The sequence below is a fragment of the Marmota flaviventris genome, chromosome 4 (assembly GCF_047511675.1).
Source record: "Marmota flaviventris isolate mMarFla1 chromosome 4, mMarFla1.hap1, whole genome shotgun sequence".
Taxonomy (NCBI): Eukaryota; Metazoa; Chordata; class Mammalia; order Rodentia; family Sciuridae; genus Marmota; species Marmota flaviventris.
In genome coordinates, this window is record NC_092501.1 from 88617918 (window position 1) to 88638537 (window position 20620).

Here is a 20620-nt window from a genome sequence, read left to right on the forward strand (position 1 = left end):
GTATATTGTGCCACATTGACCTTTATCTTGTGCCATTATATTTAAAAAAAATAGTATGGGGAAGATCAAAAGTTTTGGGAAACTGACAAGCTTGGGAGTTTAGAAGTGGGAAATACAATATAGAAAATGGATGTTCACATTTTTAGTTTCTGCTGTGAGATATGATGTGTTTAGTGTATGTATTATTTAGGTTAGAGGTAAGGTAAACTAAAGATTTGGGAGTTCATTCTGTTTAAACCTAAGAGTTGATGAAACATTTCTTATATTGGTAAAAATGCAGATTGATCTTTGAAATTATTTTGGAATTACCTGACTGTGGAAGAACACTACCTGTCACAACCAGTTTCTAATTCCTTTTTCTTACAGGTCTTATTTATATGAGCAATGATACACTTTTTAAGTATTAGGAACATTTGAAAGTCTTATTTAAATACACAGATGCTATATTGACAGTTGCTATATTTCTTGATGACTGGGTATGCTGGATACAACTGTGAACCCAATGGGCTAGTCTTTTGCCCTAATTTGTGTTGTAGACCTAGAAGAGCAAATAAAGTGGAAGTGTTTTACCTAGTGTAATCTTACCAGTATTATCTCAAGCATTGAACATACTTTTGGGTATATGAATCTACTTTTGAATCTTCAGTTTTACATAATCCAAATACAAATATAAGTATTTCTGAAGAAAGTTCATCTGAATTGGATGTGGAAAGCCATAGTATAAAGACTAGAATGTAAAACAGAGATCTCTAACTCATATACTTGCCTGTTAAAATGATAATATTTGATGCTTGATGGAATAGGCTATTAAGCTAATTTCACCTTTTACTTTTTATATCTCCTTTTAATGTGGTGTCCAGGAAAATTAAAATTGCATGTCTTCAGTTATTTTTCTTCAGTACAGTGTTGGTCTAGAGGAGTAACTTTGTCAAAGTCTTATTGCTTCCTTTCATGATTGTAATACCAGAATCCCATTGTACAGTCATTATATAATTCATTTATTATTATCTTTAAAAATGAATAATGTTGGGTTGTACATTTACCACTTAGTGTTATTGCAAGGTCAGTTTCCTATAGTATAATTAAACGATGTTTTCCCTACTGTAGGAAAGGAATTTGAGCTCCCAGGTTTTAGGAAGTCAGTTGTATATGTTAATGTTTACACTCTACAGTTTTCACTTTTTTATTTTTGGTGCTAGGGGTCAAACCCAGGGCCTCCAGCATATCGGGCATGTGCCCTACCACGGAGTATACCTCTGGCTCCTTTTCACTTTTATTCTTTTCTTTTGTGTTTATTATCTACTTGATAATATCCATAAAATATTCTAGCAAATTTAATACCTGAAAACTTGTGACAGTCAAGATTTCTCTAATACTTGTGTGAGGTTATCTGTTCATTTAGAATATTAGACCTAAAAGAGTAGGTAACCTTACCTACCATATAGTGATTTATTCTCATTTAGTAGCAAGTCATTATTAAATGTTTGCTTGGTGGATGAGTAACACCAGTTGTATGACAGACATGGTGTTTATTAATAATGTAAAAATGCACAGAATAAGGCCCCCTGCTCTCTTGGAATTTGAAGTTTAATGGACATAAGTAGACTTGTAAGTAAACAGTATATTAATAAAACGCATAGAAAATGCTCTGAAAACTAAGATGCACATATTCATTTATTTGGGGGAGACTGCATCAGGATGATAACCTTTTAGCAGCTCTTAAAGGTGAGTAAATACTTGCCAATTGTAGCTTTTTGGACGGGTAGTGGTCAAAAGAGCTAATGGCAGTTAACAGAGACCCTGAACAGGTAATGAGAAGATGTCTTAGGAAGTGAGGCTGGAGTGGTAGAGAACAAACAAGAAGTAAAGTTTAGAGGCCAAGGATGCAGTTCAAAGATAGAAATGTGTGCTTTGTATGCATAAGACTATATGTTTAATTGCCAGTGTGTGTGCGCACACAGACATACATGCACGTGGAAAGTTGGAATAAGATTGTTATTGATCCAAGTTTAGGTTTTTATCTTTCAGATGACTGGGAGTCAGTGTAGATATTTTAAGTTTTAGAGTGACTGGATCAATAATAATGATGTAGAAAGCAGATGGACTGCATTGATCACTTACCTATCTCCCAACATTTCTATGATATTCGAAAGGATATTTAGAGGCAATGAGGACTGTGCACATTCCAAATATATATAATTAAGAGAGGGCGAATTTAACTGGGACTAGTTATTGGGATGAAGGAGGCAAGTGTTCTAGTAGTTTCTAGTTTGAAAGATGAGAGGGTACTAACAACAGCAAAGGTAAGTGTTTTCAGGATTGGTAGTAAGGGAGATAGCCCTTAAGTAAAAATGAAGGTGTAATCTATGGATTAATGTTTTGGATTTGAGTGCTCCTAGGTGGTTGAAATTATAAACACTAGAAAACCTCTGCCTGGTAAATAAATAGTATTCTCGTGGCACCATCTATCACTGAAGGTGATGACTACAATTCTCCTTCTTAGCCATTCTGTTTTTTTTCATTTGCTCTTGCAATTTACTGGCACAAAATATCTAATGCATCCTTTTAAAACAACAACCACATCCTGGTCCTATCACTGAATTATGTCTCCAACCCTTTTTGATTTTATTTTGAGACAGTATTTCACTAATTGGCCCAGGCTGGTCTTAAACTTGTGATCCTCCTGCCTCAGACTTCTAAGTCGCTAGGAATTATAGGCATGCACCATCTTGCCCATTATCCCTTTGCTTTTTCAAATGTAGTAGCTTTCTATCTGAATTAAAACCACATTGTATTGTAGGGCTTTATTTAACCCCCCAAGTCTACCTTTTTAACACTATCTACATTCCCTGACCCTTGCTCACAAAATCTAAGGTGATTCCTCCCTCTTCCAGATACTTTTTAATGTATTTTAAAAATATATTTTTAGTTGTAGGTGAACACAATACCCTGATACTTTTTAATGTATTTTAAAAATATATTTTTAGTTGTAGGTGAACACAATACCTTTATTTAATTTATTTATATGTGATGCTGAGGGGGCTGGGGTTGTGACTCAAGTGGTAGCGCGCTTGCCTGGCACGTGTGAGGCACTGGGTTCGATCCTCAGCACCACATAAAAATAAAATAAAGGTATTGTGCCCACCTAAAACTAAAATAAATATATGTGATGCTGAGGATACAACCCAGTGCCTCACATGTGCTAGGCAAGTGCTCTACCACTGATCCACAACCCCAGCCCTCTTTCAGTTATTTTCATAGGTCTCTTCCCAACAGAATTTCATGTCACCTCTTTTCATTCATGTCACTTCATCAGCATATGATACTTATTTGTGCCTACATTTTGTCTTCATTAGTATTCATACACAATGCTTGTCATTAAGTAGATTGCCCTCTGTGTCCATGAGACCCATAGTTGTGGGTTTAAGCAAACTCAAATTGAAATGTATATTGAACATGGATAAATATTTTGTTATTGTTCCCTACACAATACATTATAATAGCTGTTCATATAGCATTTACACTAATAGTAACTATAAGTAACTCAAGATGGAAGTATAGGAGGAATATGTGTAGGTTTTATGAAATTCTTTTTTAAAAAAATATTTATTTTTTTTTAGGTGTAGATGGACACAACACAATACCTTTATTTTTATGTGGTGCTGAGGATCGAACCTGGGTCCCGTCCATGCTAGGCAAGCGCTCTACGGCTGAGCCACAATCCCAGCCCTGGTTTTATGAAATTCTATACTGTTTATTAAGGGACTTGACCATCCATCCATTTTGGTATCCGAGGGGTTTCCTAGAACCAGTCCCCTGAGAATTCCAAAGAATGGCTGTATTTCTTTCTTTTTTTTTAAACTGGCGATTGAGCCCAAGAGTACTTAGTCTTTGAGTAACACCTGTAGCCCTTTTAAAATATTTTATTTGCTAAATTGATGAGTCCGGCTTTAAACTTGTGATCCTCTTGCCTCAGCCTCCCAAGCCTCTTAAAGGCATGTGCCACCACAATGTTTTTTTGTGTTTTTTTTCTCTTTTTTCTTTAAATATGGAAGGCTTCCCGAATTTGTGTCATTCTGGCACAGGGGCCATGCTACTCTTTTTGTATTGTTTCAATATTATGTGTACTGCTGAAGTGAGCACGAATGGCTGTTTCTTAAACCGATCTTAGGAAATTTTCAGGAGAAAAAAATGGAGTAATGACCTAGATTGAAAGAGTAGAGTTTTTTGATGTTGTTTTTTGTATTTGTTTTTTAGCTGTAGTTGGACACAATACCTTTATTTATTTATTTTTATGTGGTGCTGAGGATCGAACCCAGGGCCTCACAAGTGCTAGGCGAGCGCTGTACTGGTGAGCCACAGTCCCAGCCCTATGAGTAGAGTTAATGTAACAGTTTGTGTGGATGAGAATCCCACATTTATTTATTCAACAAATATTTAATGAGCCTTTTTGTCTCAGCCTATGTGTATAATAGTTAAGAAAATGGAATTGGGCTTCATCTTTAAGTTTGAAGTTTAGTGGGTGACAAATGGGAAGAAAGTCCATAAAGACAACTTCACCATTGCTTTGGAGGGTCAGAGCAAGAAGAGCCAGCCAAGAATGTGAGTAAACCAAGTTTTGAATAAAATTTGGCTAAAAAGAAGAGCCACCACCATGCTGTCTTAGCAAAAAAAGGAAAGAAAAATACAAAATTGGGGTGAAAGATGAGAATCAAGACATCTTGCTCAAAGGATGGAGATTGGGTGAGGTTGGCAATATGGCAGAAGACAAATTTTTAACATTTGAAATAAAATGTGAAACCAAAATCATAGCGTATGTTCTGTGTATTAACTCTACCAAATATGTGCGTATTGGATCCACAGATACGAAGACCAAAGGACCTAGAAGTAAGTTTAAAAGACCAACATAAAGTCTCTCCAGGAAACTGGCCTTTTTTTTCTAATTGATAATAAAATGAAAGCTACTGGTTTTATAAGTTTATATATTTTCCTTTCATATCTTCTCTTGATACTTATTGAAGAGAGGATTGAAACCAACTGAAGTGCAAAGGTTGGCTTCTTGAAACAACTAGTCAGTAAATACTCAGAAAGGCTTTCTAGTAAATTGCAACTTGAAGTCATTGATGAGTTCATCTATATAGACTTCCTGTAGGCGAGGATTATACAGACTTTTGTGTATAGCAGTGGTCTAATTATGTTAAATTTCTAGTAATTTGTAACTTTAACATGACAAAGTTGTTTAGATTTCTGGAAGAAATAATTCAGTAAAAGTCGTATATTCCGAAGGAGTACCTAATTCTCTTGCCAGGTTTGGATAAATTAGTTGGGTATTGTTACCAAAGCAGATTTAAAAACTATCTTTTACAAATATAAGGGGAGAGCACATAATTCATAGTTCTCAAAACATTTCTCTGAATTGGTCTTTTGTGTTAATAGTCCCTATTTAAGAGTAAATTATTTAGGTATTTTCAAGTGTTTGTAAAGATCACCAGGTTCACTTCTGTTCCCTTCTGTTTTCGGTTGCTTACTGCCTTTATCAGGATCTTTTGAGTTTATTACTAACAAGTTTGACGAACTTTGAGGATTTTAAAAATTACCTGTGGCATACACATTGCTTGCTTTTCTGGATTGCTTTTGTAATTATGATTTAAAATATTTCCAGAAGAGACATCAAATTAACATTTTTCTTAATTGTATAGTAGACATTCTTGCATTTTGGTTTTTATCTTCATTTGCTAAATAAACCAAGTATATTCGTTTTAGTATTTTTTATAGATTTAAAAAAATATTTATTTTTTTTAGAAGTAGTTGGACACAATACCTTTGTTTTATTTTTATGTGGTGCTACGGATCGAACCCAGGGCCTCGCACGTGCTAGATGATCGCTGTATCACTGAGCCACAATCCCAGCCCCTTTGTAGATTTTTAAGAAGGGAATGACACCAAGTCTGGAGACTTTATAAATACGTTTTACAGTTTTGCCATTTCTTGATCTAAGAGATGATGAAAAGTTGGGAGATAAATTATATAATGCAACACTTGGAAAGGATTTAAAATTTTTTTCAAGATTACAGTAGCTCAGTGGTAGAGCGCTTGCCTAGCATGTGTGAGGCACTGGGTTCGACTCTTAGCACCAGATACAAACAAACAAATAAATATTAATAACTATAACATTTTTTAAAAGGATTATATTACATATTTTTGAAGTATATAATATGACTGGTTTAACATTAAATGAACACTGACTGTTAATTCATTTTTCTTGTTTGTCATTTAGCATTTACTTTCCTTTGGATAACACATTCACAGACACAAAATAGCTTGGTTACTAAAGTTTGGGCAATCCAACGAGTTTTGCTTTTTTGTGTGGGTATTAATCAACATGTCACAATGGTATATGTCTTCTATGGTATGTGTCTTTTGAAGTACAAATAAATGGAATCAAGTCAAGTTAACCAAAACTGTTACAATTTTTTATAAAAGTAATATAGTATGCAAGGTATATTTTAATACATTTAATAGAACCATGACTAAAATTGTCTATCCTTTTACTAAAGGGGGAGGAGAACAGGTTTTTAAAACTTAATAATTAGCTGTTGGAACTATTATGTATACATTTTTCATATATTTTACTCTTGGGTTCAGTATTTTACTATTAACTTTCCATGATTTTTATCATCATATCTTGGCTCCTTTCGCTACCCCCAGACTTCCCTGTGGAGGCCTTTATTTTTCTGCTTGTATCTTAAGTGTTTACTGGAGCAGTACCACTCCCTAGGGACTGCTGTGCTTCTCTGGAAGTGCTTGGCTGGGGTAACATTAAATGAACATTTGACAATTCATTATGACAATTAACTACCATTTTTTTCTGTTGTCCTTTTAATGTGTATTTTCCTGTGGGTAGCATATTCATAAACAAAACATCCTGGGTATTAGCACAGTCTCGTTTCTCTTTGGGTGTTATTACATTATTAAAAGTAATTTAAATACAGGTTGAGCATCCCTAATCTATAATGGATCAGAATCTGAAACTTTTGAGTACCAACATGATGGCACAAGTGGAAAATTTTACACTTGACCTCATGTGATTGGTCACCTTAAAAATATATTATTGCTGGGGGCGGGGTTGTGGCTCAGTGGTAAAGTGCTTGCTGGCATGTGTGTGGCACTGGGTTCAAGCCTCAGCATCACATAAAAATAAATACATAAAATAAAAGGTATAAAAAATATATTATTGCCAGATATGTTGGTGCATGCTTGTAATCCATGCAACTAGGGAGACTTAAGTTCAAGACCAGCCTCAGCAACTTAGCAACATTCTGTCTTTAAAAAGAAAGAAAATTGCCTTCAATCTATATGTATAAGTTGTATGTGAAACCTAAATTAATTTCATGTTTATATTTGGGTCCCACCCCCCAAGATACCTCATTATGTATATGTGAATATTCTAGAATCCCACCCCCTGAAAAATCCCAGATCCAAAACACTTTTTGTCCCAGGCATTTGGATGAGGTATGTTCAACCTATATTAAAAGGCAAATTTAATGTTAAAGTTTTGTTGCAGTCATGATATAGGGTATAAACTAACATATGAAGATATACTCTAATAAGCTAACAATAAAATAGATGATTTTTCAAAGTTGTATAGAGTGATGTGAATGAATTGCAAGAAATTGTTATTACATTTGCAGAAAGCATGGATTGCTTTTGCTTAGTTAAGAAGATACTAGCAGTGGTGTTAGAATATGAATTCTAGTTCTATAGTAGGTGTGGGTGACATGGAATATAAGTTTCATTTAACAAGTATTTAGTACCACATAAATGTAAATAAAGATATTGTGTCCACCTAAAAAACTAAAATATATTAACAAAAAAAAAAAGCTAGTGTGGGGTAGATGGTATGTGATCCTGTCTTCTAGCAACCCCCAAACCATTAGTTATAAAACAATGCAGGAGAGGTCTAAGAGAGAATAGGAAAGGATGGTAAACATCAATAGGATAATAGCACCTTTTAATAATCAACTTGAGATTTTTACTACATGTACATTGAAAGGTAGAAAAAAGAAAAAATTTAAGAATGAATACAAAAATGTTGTAATTTTATGGGTGTGTTGTGGGATTTGGGGAGGTGGAAATGCTCAAGTATCTGAGATGAGTTGTATCTTTTTTTAGTGTGTGTGGGGGGGAACTGATCAGAGAGTGTCTACATGAAGAAAGGCTGAGAGCTCATAAATATGTACAAAGCTAGTAGGAACCCAAAATGAGACTGGATAACTAATCAATTTAGAAGCCATTAGGGAATTTTGGCAATAGAGGACTACTTATATCAGACGTTGTGGTAAGTTCTTGGAGTATTAGCTACTTTTAAGAGGCAGAAGCAGGAGTTTGATACCAGCCTGGACAATATAGCAAGATCCTGTCTCAAAGGAAAAAAACATACAGAATTCAGATAAATAACTAGTGATTTGAGGAAAGATGGATTTACAGGATGCATTTACAGGCAGGGAAAGCAATTGAAATAACAGGCAGTAAGGTTGGGGAAGAAGGGCAGAGATCAAGAGTTGCCAACTGAGCCTGGGGGACGTGGTTCAATGCTTGCCATGTACCACTTGGTACCAAACCGTCAGGACTTGGGGGCTGTAATTGGATGTGTGAGGGGTTTGTTTATAAGAAAGAAGGCTGCAGGGGCTGGGGATGTGGCTCAAGTGGTAGCACGCTTACTTGGCATGCGTGGGGTGCTGGGTTCGATCCTCAGCACCTCATGAAAATAAAGATATTGTGTCCACCGAAAACTAAAAAATAAATATTTAAAAAATTCTCTCTTAAGAAAGAAAGAAAGCTGCAATTAGGATTTTTTTTTACCTGAATGTCAGGTTATTTTGATATTGCCCACTTTTAAGTATAATTAGTAAGGGTGAGGGTCAGGCTTTTCTGACACTTCAAAAAGTGTTCAGCATATAAACCCTGGTGTTTAGGAAAAGGTCTTGGCTGGATATTTTTTGATTATCAGTAAGGGAAACGAAAATAGCAGGACAGGATTTATATAGATTAGGGTGGCCGAAATATCCTTTTATACATCTGTAAACTGTTTATTTAGATCTTGCAGCAGTGGGTTAACTGGGACTCATACTGCAATACATCTAAATCCCTACTTCATAGAAGTCAGTAATTGCATTCATTAGGTACTGAAACAAGCATGTTAAAGATGGGGACATTTATTATAGATGGTGTTATTTATACTTTGTCAATGGCCGGCATGAGGAAATGTGGAAACCAGAGGTGGGCTAACACCTGCTCCCTCTTTTTCCTGAAATCCTCCTTTGAGATCTAGAAATAACTCCTTATTATATCATTTTATCATTTAGATCTAATAAAATCAACCAACCTTTGCAGGTCACAGTGGTGCATGACTGTAATCCAAGCTACTCAGGAGTCTAAGGCAGAAGGATCACAAAGGCCAGCCAAAGCAACTAAGCAAGACACTGTAAAAAAATAAATAAAAAAAGATTTGGGAATGTAGCTCAGAAGTAAAGCACCCCCCAAATAAAACAAACAAAAAAACACACCAGCCTTCCAATACTACTTATGCATAAACTATATTTTTAAATTTGAAAAATGATATGCACCCAGTACACAAAATATGAAGTGTCACAAAATGTGAGTTTCCTTATGCTATCTACTGTGTACCCAGCTTCTCTATCCAAGGGCAGCCATTATTTAGTGGTTTCTTTTGTATTTTTCTAGAAGTTCCTATGCATTCAGACAATAATTTGTTTTTAGCATATATACAAATGTAAGCATGCTTGCTTTTACAGCTGTATTATTTCCCTAATAATTTTGGAGATTGTTCCAAATATATGCATACGAGACATTCTTTATTCTTTTTTACACTTATTGTTCAATATGTACCAGATCTTTATTAGGTAGTTTATAATTTGTGCCCCCTCATCTTAAAACATGTAATATGTCTTTGGATATGTATTACAGGGGACGTGTCTGAACAGGGGTAGGACTCCTCATGGAATTTCTTGTTCATTAGGTCTCTGTATATAATACATCTTTCTGTATATCCTGACTATGATAAGAATTTTTTGTTTCCTGCAGTCTCAACCAATACATACAATCAGTAAAGATCAGACACTGGTAAAACTCATGGGATTATTGCAGATGAAAATAAAAGTTTGGAAATAAAAATTATAAATTGAACTTGGGAGAGCTCTGAAGCTAACTAGTGAGAATTCTAGAAATCAAGAGACCTAAACTCTTAATACTTAAAGGCTGGGGCAATGAAAGTGCTTGTTTCTTGGTCATATTATTATAGGTTGGAGAAATAGACATGTCTCATATATTCACGGAAGGCCCCTCTGAGGACTTTAGCTTGAACCTGAACGATCAGATGAGGGAACAGAGAAGGAAATGTTTTGCAGCAGAGGCTTTTTCCAACTTTTATCCCCCATCATTATGGTTTCCTCCACAGACGCCTTTTTAGACATTTTTTTTCTAATTGATTCCCCTCCAGGGAGATGGACAAGCCAGTTAACTGCTTACGTACTCTATATGTTACATCAGTGTTAAGACAAAACATAGAACTTTGTCCCCCCACTCAGCTTTCTCCCATATGTGGGTGATTATTGCTCCTCTGAGAATGCAAGATTCAGAGCATTGCCATGGTAATTAAGATTATTTTCCTTCAATGAAATGAGAAATCATTGTAGAGATTTGGGCCCAGGTAATAATGTGATCTAGTTTATGTTTTAGAAAAGAACAGTTTTAGCTTCTCATGGAGAATGAGCGGAAGGAGAGCCAAATGAAAGTAGTGGACCATTTAGACCAGTAAGGAGAGATGACAGGTGATGGTGGCTTGTCTGTAATAACCACTACTAAAGATAGATTCATTAGAGGAGATAGAATAAAATGGATATAGTGGGCTGGGGTTGTGGCTCAGTGGTGGAGCACTTCCCTGGCATGTGTGAGGCACTGGATTCTACCCTCAGCACCACAGAAAAATAAATAAATAAAATGAAGGAATTGTGTCCATCTGCAACTAAAAAAAATTTTTTTTAAAAATATGGATATAGTGCTGGATGGTAACACATGCCTGTAAACCCAGCAGTTTGGGAGGCTGAGACAGGAGGATCCAGAGTTCAAAGCCAGCCTCAGCAATGACGCTAAGCAACCTAAGGTGCTAAGTGAGACCCTATCTCTAAATAAAACACAAAATAGGGTTGGAGATGTGGATCAGTGGTTGAGTGCTCCTGAGTTCAATCCCTAGTACCCAAAGAAAATAAAATAGTATTAGTGGGTATCAATAAAAATTGCCTATGGAGGGCTGGGGATATAGCTCAGTTGGTAGAGTGCTTGCCTTGCATGCACAAGGCCCTGGGTTCAATCCCCAGCACCACTAAAAAAAAAAAAAATTGTATAATTATCATAAATTATGTATATATGTATATGTATGTATCTCCTATGGAACCCATAGAATTGTAGGAAACATTGAGAAATGAGAAACTCAAGTTTGATTTTGATCTTTGCTAAGGTACTCAAACGGCCTTGAATTTAGAATCCTCTGGAGTAGCTGAGGTTATAGGCTTAAGCGACTGCACTTGGCTATTACTGATTTTGTGTTTTATATTAATATAATTTCAGTCTAAATTTTTTATTACCAACACAAATTATTACATTTTAAAAATAGGACAAACTTTAAAAATTTTTTTTAGATTTCACAATCCCTTTTTAGAAGATGTGTTAGCATTCCGTGTTAAGCCAAATCGCTAAAACATTTAACTGTATCTTTACATAAGTACAGTTGTTGGGATGTCTTGTGATTCGGAAGTCTTGTGTACATCAGTGAGCACCAGATGAAAGAATTCTTACTGGTAGTGATCATATTTCCTCTTCACATTTAACATCCATTTCACCCTTATATTTAAATAAATAACAGCAGATTATCTTTTATGCTGTTGAAGTAATTTCCCCCAATGAAATATTTACTTATTTATCATAAATGAATATGTGACAAATTCTGCAAGAAATTGTTTTTCTTAACAAGTTGACTTACATGTTATCTTCAATGTAGATGTGCTTTATATATATATATATATATATATATATATATATATATATTTTTTTTTTTTTTTTTTTTTTAATTTGTTGATGGGCCTTTATTTATTTGTATGTGGTGCTGAGACTCAAACCCAGTGTCTCACGCATGATAGGCAAGCGCAGTATCACTGAGCCAAAACCCCAGCCCCAAGATGTGATGTTTTAGGTGGTTTTAAATATATGGTAAAAAATGTTGCATATCAACTGGATAATCTGTTGTCAGTGCCTTTTTGTGGCCTATGAACATGGTTGCTAAATTAATGTAAGTAAATGTGTCTGTGGGGTTCTTAGATGGACAAATATTTTGCTTGAAATACTGATCTTTGAACGAGAAGTGGAGGCTCTTCAGGTAAGTTCATAGTGTTTGTGTTATCCTGAACTAAAATGCAATTTACTGTTACTGTGGTCCAGCTTGCAACCCTGATTATGCACTGATAAAGGAAAAATTTACATGTCTTTTTGTTTGATATTTTGCTTGTGTGGTCACTAGATGATAATGCTGGACTTTTGTTTTTGAAATGCTTTTGTAGGAATTTGGGGAAGTAAGGTTGATAAATTTGTTGGTATCTTTCACTGTACAGTATTTACCTTATTACGCTCCTCTGCACACTTGAACTGTTAATTTTTTCTTCAAAGTAATTAATAAGGTTTGACAAAATAATCAATTTGTATATTATTTGACTTTAAGTGTTGAACTTTACATTTTTTTTAATAACTACAGCAAATGTTACCTCATGATCTTCAAAGGAAAAGATATTTTCTGTGTTAGTATTGTAGGTATAATGCTTTGATATTTTTCTTTAGTATTTTTCTAAATTTTGAATATATAAATGATTCTTTTTTGGGGAGAACAGGGAATTAAGGGGCACATGGCCACTGAGTCACATCCCCAGCCCTATTTTGTATTTTATTTAGAGACAGGGTCTCACTGAGTTGCTTAGCACCTAGCTTTTGCTGACACTGGCTTTGAATTTGCGATTCTCCTCCCTCAGCCTCCCAAGCTGCTGGGATTACCACTGTACCCAGCTAAATGATTCTTAACTATATATGTATGTATGTATGTTCAAACATGATCTTATTTTAGGTATTTCCTTGTTTGGGGGGGTTTGTTTTAGAGCTGGGGTTTAACCCAGTTCTTGCTAGGAGAGTACTCTACCACTGAGCTACCAGCAGCTCCATAGGTACTTTTTTCTTTTGAAGGGGGTGGGCACTGAACCCAGGGGTGCTCTACTTATTACTGTGCTACATCCTCAGTGCTTTTTATTTTTTGAGGTAGGGTCTCACCAAGTTGTTGAGGCTATAGATCTTCTTCCCTCATCCTTCAGTGTCTCAGGAATTATAATTGTGTGCTATCACACCCAACTCATACTTGTTTCTTAATTTTCAGTTGCTATGTGAATTTCAAAATTATTCTTCTTTAGTTTAAAACAATTAAAATTTTGCTCTTTAAAGCTTTGGACTAGCCTGTGATAGCTCAATTTCTATATACTTTTTCCCGTTTTGCTTCTTAACAGTTAACATAATATTTGAAATTCATCAATATTGTTACATACATCAAATGTAAGTGGTTCCATATTTTTAACAGTATACCATTAAATGAATATGCCACATTTTGTCTGTTCAGTTTTCATTTGATATAGACTCTTGGGATAGTTTCTAGTTTTGTGGATATTATGAATAAAGCTGCTATGAAGACTCATGTTCCAACAATTTACATATTCATTTTTTGGTGAACATATCTTGGAGAATTGTTGAGTATAGGGTAGGTGTATGTTTCTTAGAAACTGCCAATATTCAAAAGTGTAAGTCCTATTTTATATTCCCATAGACAATGTATGCGATTTTATGTTGTTGTACCTCCTTGTCAATACTCTGGATTGTCAGTCATGTTAATTTTAGCAACTCTAGTAAATATGTAGAACTGTTTCAATTTCACTTCCTTGTATCTTCTGGTGTGGAGTACTCTTCATTTACCACCCCCCCCCCCCTTTGTAGAGTAAGGGGGAGCATTCAATTACCTTTTTTGAAGAAAGCACTTTTGATTTTCCCTTATTGCTATTTAACTAGGTTGTGTGGTTTCATGGTCATCTGATGTAGAATCAATTACATAATATATAACTACTATATATAATATAATCTATGGTGTACAAATGAGTTAATGCAGAGATAGCTTTATTTGAACTCTGAAAAGTCAGAAGATGTTGGGAATACAGAATGTTCCTATTTGGACTTTTCTTTCTTGCAAAATATGAACTAAAAGATGGAACTTCTTTTTTAAAAGTTATCCAGTTCAGTTAACTGACCTTGTATTCTAATGTTTGATTTGCTCATCCATTTAAATTATATCAAAAAGTAAGATGTAACTATGGATGTATTTTCAGTTGTCTCATAATTGTTTTCATGGCATTTTCACAAGTTTCTCTGGAAAATATTGCCTTTTGACTTTCTAATTTTTTGGGGGGCCATTATTTACTCCGTCACTATTTCCCTATAGTGTTTGAAGATATATTCTTTTTTTTTTTTTAAGAGAGAGAGAATTTTTTTTTAATATTTATTTTTCAGTTTTCGGTGGATACAACATCTTCATTTTATTTTTATGTGATGCTGAGGATAGAATCCAGTGCCCTGCGCATGCCAGGCAAGTGCGTTTACCGCTTGAGCCACATCCCCAGCCCGAAGATATATTCTTTATTGAATAGAAAGAATCTATTAACACTGGAATAAAATAACCAGTGAAAAGCACACTTACTTTTTCCTTTTCTTTCCTGTCCTTCTCTTTTTTCTCTCAGTTTGTAGTACTGGGAATAGAATCCAGGGCCTCATTCATGCTAAGTAAATGCTCTACTGCTGATATACAACCCCCCAACCCTTATTTACTTACTTACTTACTTACTTACTGGGGATTTTACCTAAGGAGCGCTTTACCACTCAGCCTCATCCCCCAGCTCTTTTTTTTGAGACAGGGTCTTACTGAGTTGCCCATGTGGGCCTCGGCCTTATGATCTTGTCTAAGCCTCTCAAGTAAATGGGATTACGGGTGTGTGCTACCATGCTTGGCCCACTTATATATTTTCCCTGTCCTGAATTACTGTAAGTAGCAGTTTTTAATTTATTGCTTTAGCATCCAGTATTGAAGTCTATCTTTGGCATGAAAGCAAAGGATCATACTCATGTTTGATAGCATCTCTCCGAAACCTACGAATTTCAGAATGTCCATTTCTTGGGAGGAATTCTACTGTTGAATAATGAGTGTGCTAATGGAAAATGCAATTGTTCATGGCTTGAAACCACAGGCATCTACTTTAGAGGAAATGATTCCCTTTTAAGTGATTTGTGTAGCAAGATGTTCAATACCCATTATTAATAAAATCCTGTTTCTTGAATTTTTATAATACATATGTTGTAATTTGAACTATTCAACCTCCTGGGTGTTCAGTTATATTTTATCTACATTATATACATACCTGCCTTAGAATTTATTTTAGCAATTTATATATTACATAAAATATATTGTATGTAATATGAATAATAGTAGGCTTATGTACTTCATAGAAATAAAGCTATCTCCTTTCACTGGGAGAATGTTAGGAGTATTGTTACATAGTTGGCTATTCTCTTTAAAATATACCTTCTTTAATATTTTATCTCCTAAGTCGTCATAAAAGCATATGTGGTACTGACTACATTTTTGACTGTGTGAAAAATTTCTCTACTTCATCTTAGGATATGGTTAGTGGAATACCCTCCCCTTTTTTTTCCACTTTAAACAATTTAAATGGTTTGGAATGACAAGGTATAGTCAAACATTAACATGTCCATAGTTCTTATTACCTGAATTTTAATTCTAAAATTAAAGACACTACTTTTATCCAAAGTGGTTGTCATGTAGTCTTATATGTATTAACTTTTTTTTTTTTTTAAGGATTTCAGTTATTTAAAATTTCAGTTAAGGAATTATTCTAATTATTCTATGCAATTATTGGTTAACCCTCACCCCAGTTCCATCCCCCGGCCTTATTTGGCAGTGTCACTTGGTGATAACTTGTTTTTCAGAATCAGAAAATACTAAATCCATCTGCCTTTGCGTATCAATTTTCCAGATTTTAAAATTAAATTAGAAGCTGGCTTCATTGGCATGCACCTGTAGTCCCAGCGACTCTGGAGACTTAGGAAGATTGCTTGAATCCCTGAGTTTGGGGCCAGCCTGGGCCCCATTAAAAAACAAAACAACCCTTCAAATTACTACTATCATCAGATGGATGTACTTGTACAATTGCTCACTGTGACTTTTATCAGGTTTGATTACAATGTACTGTAGGGTGGTACACCTGTAATTCTAGTGACTTGGGACTGTGAAAGTAAGATCACAAGTTTGAGGCCAGTTAGAGCAATTTAGTGAGAACCTGTCTCAAAAATAAACAAAAAATAAAAAGAACTGGGGATGGAGCTTAGTGGCACCTTGTCTCTGGATTCAATCTCTAGTACCCCAAAACAAAACAAAGCAGTGTACTATAAACCTCATTGCTGTAGAATGCTTGTTTTTTGGTTTGGGGCCTTGTTTGTGCATGCTAGGCAAGTGCTGTGAGCCAGGTCCCAATCCTCTAGTGGCTTATTTTTGAATATTGAATGTAAGTATTAAGCCACACTTTTGACTAAATGTTGACAAATAGAACTTGGCAAAATTCTAAGGATTACCTTTCCAAGTTTCATTAAATTTGATATCTTGTAAATTTCAGATTCAGTTTTGAAAAGTTGAGAAGGCTTAATTTAACATTTTATTCAACTGTCATTGTATTATTAAGAATAATTAAGTAATGCTGTTCAATTTGGTTTTATATTTCCATTTATTTTCATTGTCGGCCTTAATTTTACCGAAGGTGGTTAGAAAGATGTTAAAAATTTATGAAACCAGCTTAAGAACACAGATGAATTTATGAGATCTTCAACAAATACCTTGCATAGGGCTGGAGATATAGTTCAATTGATAGAGTGTTTGCCTAGTGTGCTCAAGGCCCTGGGTTTAGTCCCCTGCACCACCAAAAAAACAAACAAACATAAAAACCTTCCATAGTAGATAGAATGCCAGTTGCTGGTAGAAATTATAAAAAAATAATTTTTAATTGATTTGTGACAAACTTTCAAAAAATATTACAGGTTTTTATGGCAGAGACTATGGTTTTTCTATTAGTGAGATGCATTAGCAAATTTCCTATGAAGCACATGTAAAACTCTTGATATGTTTTTCATGAATAAATTTTTGGGGTGGGTAGGAGTGTTTTATACTTCAGGTAACTTTGTGCCCTAAATGAGTTTAGAAAATAATACTTCTCGATTTTTAGGGTAGAGAATTCCAATATTTTGTGGTCATGTACTCCTAACATAAAACTTTTTAAGGTTAACCACAAATTTATATGTTTGTGTACTGCTATTAATATTTCAGTTATTTTATAGAACCATACATTTTATAAGGATGAGATAATTTAAACCTGTTTCCACAGAAAAATCTTGGGTGTGTGCTTTTTTGGACAACATTGGTCCAAGGTAGGAAGTGTCTTTTTCTGATAGCGCACAACAAAAATATGTGTATGTTCTGCTTTGGCACAAGTAGAATAAGATTTTGTAGGTATAGTAGGAATCTATCTTTGTTACATTGAGAGAGCAATAATCCTTTTATACAAGGGCCTGTGGAAATTGGGACTTGGCAAAAAAGTTTTCTTACAATATTTTAAAAATCCTACCAGATTTAAAAATTACTATTTAGGATTTAATAGTGTTTTATGCCAAAACCAAATTAATCTGAATTTTAAGTTTGCATACTTAGAGGAAATGGGGCATATTTTAAATTGAAGGAAAATCTTCATTTAATGAAAATTAGGTCCTTTCATAATGGAAACTTTATACCGCAAAATGGTATCTTAATAGAATCTTGGTTATTGTTAAGAACTTTGAAGAGATGAGTTAAAACTTCTGAAGTCAAATTTTAAAAGGCTGAATCTGATTTGTGTTTCTAGGGTAATAAAAGACGACATGGATGAAGCTTCTGAAACTCCAGCTTCCAGTATAATTCAGAAGAGTTAAAGACCAAAAATGCTACAACCATACTTTATTTCAGGTCAGTCAGCATCTGTACATTGATGCCAAGTTTTTATTTATTTTCAATTTTCCCATTCTTCCTAATTCTGTTGACTATAATAAACATAGATACATGCTAATAAACATGTAATGTAATCTTTATAACAAAATTGGCATAGGCACATTTTATCCTGATACCTTCAGCAAATATTACTTTAAATGTATTTCTTTCCTAGCCACTTTATCTGGTGATGGCAAACATTCTGTCCTGTTTTAGCTTCTGTAGGTGTGGTGCTGGAGACAAGTGATGGCATTGCCTGAGAGCTTATTAGAAATGCAGGATCTGCAGGCCAGACTCAGAATGATCTCCTGAATCAGAATGTCCATTTTAACAAGGCCCCAGAAGGTGTGAGCACACTGAGAAGCACTGATGGGTCCCATATCCTTTCTAAGGTATTGAATATCAGCTCATGCACCACAAAATTGACAGCTGTTTTGCTTATTGTTTTCCAACTCTAGAAAGTTAATCTTGGGCTTTGGTTATGAAATGTGGCTCTGAGCAACATCATTGAGAAACTTATTAAGAATATACATTCTTAGACCCCATCCCCAGAACACTTTGGGGATGTTTTCTTAAAGCCTTTAGGTGATTGGTGGTTGAACCATCAATCAGGGAATTACTAATTTAAAAGAATTGCTCTGGGGCTGAGGTTGTGGCTCAGCGGTAGAGTGCTCGCTAGCACATCTCTGTGTGAGGCCCTGGGTTCGATCCTCAGCACCACATAAAAATGTAAATAAACAAAATAAAAGCCATGGTCCCTTAAAAAAAAAAAAAAAGAAAGAAAGAAAGAATTGCCCTTTCAAATGTTTGTAGAGAATAACTTGATATACATATGGGCATTTTGTTGGGATTAAATTTTCAAATGGCTGTATATGTATATACCCTTCCTTAAATAAAATGTGAAGCAATCTCAAAATATATAGATAATGGAAAATCTAATGTACAGAGGTATCTTTGCTACACATCAAAGCTGTGGCATTAAGTGGCCTTTAAACAGAGGTAGAGAAAGAAATTTTATGTTTATCAAATGACTTTGTCATTGGTTGGTTAAAATAACTGCCATTTGTTATAGATTTCATTTTCTAAGAATGTTAGTGGAAATAAATAAAGATAAGAAAGTTAAGTAATCAAAATGCCAAATATATTGCTGGGCTTGGTGGCACACACCTGTAATCCTCCTCAGGAAACTGAAGAGGGAGGATCACTAGTTCAAAGCCAGCCTCAGCAATGGCAAGGTGTTAAGCAACTCAGTGAGACCTTGTCTCTGAATAAAATATAAAATAGGGTGGGGGGGTGGCTCTGTGGTTGAGTGCCTGGGTTCAGTCCCTGGTACCAAAAAAAAAAAAGAAAAAGAAAAAAAAGACAATGTATAATTCTAGTGAAGGCTACAGACGCTGCTTTTATTATAAGAAGTTAAGAAATACCCTACCCCAAGATCAAACCCAATGCCATGTGCTCCTAAAGCAGTTTCTTCTTTAGGTTTTTTGAAGCACACCCAAGACTAGGTATGAGCTTTGTGACAGAGTGCTTGCTCAGTATGTTCAAGGATCAGGTTAAGCCCCAGCACCACAGTGGAGGGTGTGTGTGTGAGAGACACACACAGAGAGACATGACTCAAGAAATTTTCACTTTGTATTACAGAATCCCCTGAAGGGTTTGTTAGAAAGTGCTCCTGGGCTCTCTGAGACATAAGCCTAAGAATGTACATTTTAGCTCCCAAGTGATGCAACCTTGCACTGGGACATTTTCTTTTATAGTATATCTCTAGGTATTTAGATAATGTATCAGCTCACTTTAGGTAAAACCAGTGGCCTGAGCCACTGGATTAAAGAACAATTTTATAGGTCAAATGTACTAATTCAAATTGTGAATATTTTTTACATCTGCTGTTCCATGATTCTAGTCCAGCAAATTATTTTTAGAGCTGGATATGGTGTTGTGTGCTTGTAGTCTGACTCAGGAACCTGGGACAGGAAGATTGCAAGTAAGTGAAGCAACTTAGCACTCTGTCTCAAAATAAAAAAGGGCTGAGGATGTGTCTCAGTGGTGAAGCACTGAATGGGTTTAAAGTGGGTTAAATCTTCAGTACTAAGAACAAAAACGAAAACCTTTAGAATGAAACCTTTTAAATTTTTTTATTTAAATAAAACCTTCTGTAATAAAAATATACTATGGATATTACTTCTTGCTAACCAAACAATTTCTTTTTCAGGTCAAATCACTGGAGAAACAAGCAAGAAAACACTATGGATTCTTCCACATGAACAATTTATAGATGAATGAGTAATCATAACACTCTGTGTCCCAGGGCAACATTTTCTGCAGTTAAAAGTGGTTATCTAGATCATAAACTTAAGTTTCCAAATTAAATCTAGGTGTTACCTA

The 20620-nt window shown here is 34.9% G+C and overlaps 1 protein-coding gene and 1 pseudogene across 2 annotated transcripts in view; one reads left to right on the plus strand and one right to left on the minus strand.

The window, feature by feature from the left end:
- Nucleotides 1-20620, plus strand: part of Pspc1 (paraspeckle component 1) — a 94377-nt gene extending 73757 nt beyond the window's left edge. The window contains exons 9-11 of one of the 2 annotated variants that reach the window (XR_003583605.2): nt 18114-18214; nt 18452-18627; nt 20448-20620. The gene's annotated coding sequence lies outside the window, so the exon portion shown is untranslated. The remainder of the gene's footprint in view (nt 1-18113; nt 18215-18451; nt 18628-20447) is intronic. The other variant, XR_003583606.2, reaches the window with a different exon arrangement.
- On the minus strand, nt 4043-4143 carry LOC114097663 (U6 spliceosomal RNA; annotated as a pseudogene).